This window comes from Mandrillus leucophaeus, unplaced genomic scaffold (assembly GCF_000951045.1).
Source record: "Mandrillus leucophaeus isolate KB7577 unplaced genomic scaffold, Mleu.le_1.0 Scaffold458, whole genome shotgun sequence".
Classification (NCBI taxonomy): domain Eukaryota; kingdom Metazoa; phylum Chordata; class Mammalia; order Primates; family Cercopithecidae; genus Mandrillus; species Mandrillus leucophaeus.
This window is the reverse complement of record NW_012104898.1, coordinates 1,908,022-1,912,485: the sequence shown is the minus strand read 5'-3', so window position 1 is coordinate 1,912,485 and position 4,464 is coordinate 1,908,022.

Sequence of the window (4,464 nt, the reverse complement as noted above, 5' to 3'; positions counted from 1 at the left end):
GAAATGGACCAGCAGAAATAGCACTTCTGGGAAAGATAATCTACATTCGTTGAATGCTTGTGAAGTCTCAACTCATCTAATTCTCAGATTGGTGTTGTTATCATCATCCCCATCCTCCAGATGAGGAAACTGAGGCATGCAAAAGGAAGTCATCTGTTTAAGGTCACAAAGTAGTAAGCAGAGAAGACAGAGTTTAAGACCCAACCATTTGGTACTTAAGCCCTGGCTCCTTCTTACTCCTACAAATGGTAGCTCCCCTAGGCTATTGCCATAGAAGGCTAGGGAACAAAACATGTTATCCAGGGAGACTTATAAATATGTACACAAGAGGAAATTCTTGGAATTAAAAAAATACTGACCATGTAATAAAGCCATGAAATTAGAGTCAATAAAACTGGCTAAATGCCTAACATCTTTCCAGACTACTAACACTTCTGCTTACCAACTAAAACTTTGCTTGAAATGTCAATTCTTGATAGCACTTAAAATGTCAGTAATGTACTACCCTCTTGTATCTGGATTGCTTCAAGTCCATTTGTAATAAGCCAACAGAATGACTATCATTGAAAACTAAGAGGCAACTCTCGAACAACCTCTTTCCCAACTAAGCTGTCCAATTTCTTTTCACTTCTCATTCCAGATATATAACTCTGAATATTGCAGGTATAAGATGGTCTATTTTTTAAAATCCTGTTTATTTTTCCTTATCTGATGAAATTTAATTTTCTGAAGATTTTTTCTTTTATAAATACATTCACTTAATTTAAGTTGTAACGTATATTTTTGAATTATAGGCAATTCATTCATTTAATAAGTATTTATTGAGTGCTGGACATCCTGATATGGATGGCTTGTAGTTACCAAAGCTAGTACAGCATGATATAATGTTTTACATTCGTATTTTATAATCTTTCTAGCGAAGCTTCTAAATAATTAATGCTTATTTCAAATTAATGTGAAGTCAAAATATAATCTCTTGTATGCAATTTTATAGTGATATCAAATTATAAGGAAATAGAATTTCTCCCTTATAATTATTCTTTTCTTTTAACTTGACATCTTTTAAAATGAAGAAATACATCTGTTTAAACTTTCAGTTTGCCCAAGTTATACTTTAGGCAGTCTCCATTCATGGGGTTTTTGTTGAAATACAATTTAGAGTACATTTCAGTCCCAGTGGTAATCCAATAGCACACTGGATTTGGGGAATTTGCAAAGTCTTAGTAGAAGACTATGAAAAGTATGAATAATGCTTAGGGAAATGAGTAGAAATAAGAAAAAGTGTACTCTGGAACCTCATGTTTACGATGATTCTCTGAGATTCCTGCACAGGGATGTCCCTGCTAGAGGTTATTTTGCCTGTTACACAAAGTATTCTCAGATACCTTGTTTTCAGTTTGGGGTTCTCATGGAGGAGCCACAGTTGAGGAAGAGGAGGCATTAGCCTCCACGGGCCTGAAAGAATGAAACAAGGGAGCAATTTCTGGGACTGTGTTGTCTGGATAGCATGGCAGGACCAAAAGCTTGGTAGGAGGATATGACTGGATCTCCTCACTCCACAGGTTCACAGGAAGGAGCCATGGGAAACACCCCTCAATCCCTTCCTGCCCTCTGACCTTCTGTGGGGTGTCCATTGGCCTAACCTAGTGGGAAGCCGGAGAGCAAGGGAGGGTGTGGGCGCAGCCCATGGAGGTGAGTCAGCTAGACCTAGGCAGGCTGGCGCAGGAGGGAGAAGGAGTGAGGGACTGGAGGGATAAACAGAAGATGCTGCGTGTTGTTTCTCTGTTACTTTTATGCTATAGGAATTTCAAGAGCCCCATGAAATGTAGCCATTCAAAATTTAATTGAGAAAATTAATAGCGTAATAGTCTCTTAGGTTTTCCTGCCTTTTTAAATGTTTGCTTCTAACTCCTTTTGCTCTGAAATTGTACACAAAATTAAGATAATTCTTCTGTAAATTCTAGGTTGAAATATTTGAAGAACATATATAAAAATATTTTGTTTGATGTACCTACATCCTTATGTTAATTCTCTACTTTTCCCAAACCGAGAGAGAAAAATACCAAAATAGTTTAAAATAGCAAAATAACATTTGAAATACAAATTAGAAGAAAAGTAAAGAAGATGTGCAACATGAGGAAAATGCCCAGTGTTTCTTATTGAGCTTGCTTTCTTCAGTGACATTGCCCGAAAACCATATACAACACAAATGAATGAATGAACGAATGAACTGGGCAGTATAACACATAAATTGGTAGGGCCAAAGATGTTTCTGCTCTAGCAGGAAGTGGTTCAGATCCCTCTCTTATTGTATTTCTTCTAAGATGCCTTTGATGGCACTACTATATGTAAAGTAATTTGTTTACTTTTCTGGCTTTTTGATCAAATTGTAAATTCCTTCAGGGCAGGTACCACACCCTATTAAGAACACACATTAGGAACTCAATTAATATTTTTAAGTTAGTGAAATAGGATGTACAGCAATAATCACCAGTAGTTTACATAGGAAATACTTAATCCCAATACTGAGCTGGTACAAAGGAAGTCAGAGAGCTCCAGAATAAAAGTAAAATATGTAAGCTTCAAAGCAGAAATAAAACAAAGACCTTGACTATTAAATACCTGTGACCGAAGATGACTCTAATAAATATATATTGACAGCAATACAAGACCACGTTTGGAATCATCATAGATGATGCTTATTTGCTTACACTTATCATTGGTAAATATATAGTCCTTATGTGCTTATGCCCAACTTTATCATTAGAAAACATAAATAGTGTTTACCATATGTTGTGTTGATCCTCCTCAAATAATTCCCTCAAAATGGCTGCATCTTTGCCTCATACTGCCTACCATACAATTCCCAATAGATTATAGAAGCAATTGTCAAAATCAAAATATCTGAATTTCCAGACCAACAGTTCTCACTATACACAATGCAAAATCAAAGAATGAGACCAACATCTAGACCTACCCTGATTCTCTTTTATTGTCATTTCAAATACATAAGAAAAAAATCATGCATTCAGGTGATGAAAGAGATGCAATAATCAGGTTGATGGCACCATTTTCATCAATGCTAAATTCAAGAAGAAAATGCATCACAGTCCAAAAAACACTAAGAAAAACATTTGTGATCCAGTAATCTATACTCTTTAAGTTATATTTATGTGTGTAACCAAGAAGATTAAAACCTGAAATGTCTAAATGGTGTTATTTCTCATTATAACCTCAATAAATATTTTATGAAAGGTAAAAAGAGATATTAATAAGTAAATATAAACACCAAAATCATAAAGAAATTAGAATAAAATATAAGTGAAGATTTTGGCAGTAATGGGACTGGCCACATCTTTCTAAGGTAGGAACTGTAAAGTAAACCGTCAGTAGATTTGACCCCCAAGATTTTTTTTTATTCTGCCATCACATAATTCTTTTTGTGTTGAATCCCAGGTTAAAGAAATCTTTGAGAGATCCATGCATGCTTGAATCTAGGGATATCCAACCAACTAGTACCGTTTAGTAGCCAAGTCATTGTAATATTTCCCAGTTGACCTGGGGCTGGAGGTATGTTTTGCAGAGATCAGGGAAATAATCTAATGTTTATGATCATTATCTAAGGTACCTATGCAGGAGTGTCCCTGTTTAGAGTTACGTAGCTTGTTACACAAAATATTCTCAGATATTTGGTTTTCAGTTTGGGGTTCTTAAAGGAAGATCCTTCTTTTTTGAGAGAGGAGAGAGTCATGAATGATAAAAACTAATTCCAAAAAGAAATTGTAATTATTTGATCCTTAACTAAGTTACCACTGGCAGCCTAATATAGTGGTAATTTATGCAGTTCACAAATGAATTTCAAAGGTGTCTGAACAATATATCCAATGCTAAGTAACATATTAAATATTGCAAATATTTGTGCTTAGCCAAAACTAGAACATATTCATCATAGTCAACAAGCATTCTACACAGAAGGTTAGATTATGAGCCAGTCTTACCATTTTTACTGGAAAAGAAGAAGACAATAATTAGAACTCTTACTTTAACATTAATGTTGCAGACTAGTTTTGAAGATGAGCTGAAAGAGTTTTCAGATATGTTATATTCTCTATTGCAGGGGAGCCAGCGATCACCTCCAACCCTGGGCTCCTCGTTTGGATCTAGAATTGACTCCACAGAGATTAACAAAAGAAAGGCATACAAATTTGATTAGTTTTCCACATATAAGGGAATCTTCACAAGAGAGTGAAGTCCAAAGAAGTGGACAAAGGAAAATGCTTTTGTACCATTTAGTCAAACAATAAATTTGAGAAGAAATGAAAGGACAAATGGGGTCTGGCTAGAAGCAGGAAATTTCTAGGGGAGTCACTAGGAAATATTTGGGAGGGTATAAAACTAGTGGAAGATAAGGAGTACTTCATTAAGTAAATTTATTCAGGTCCATTGCAACCTCCAGTTCCCAAT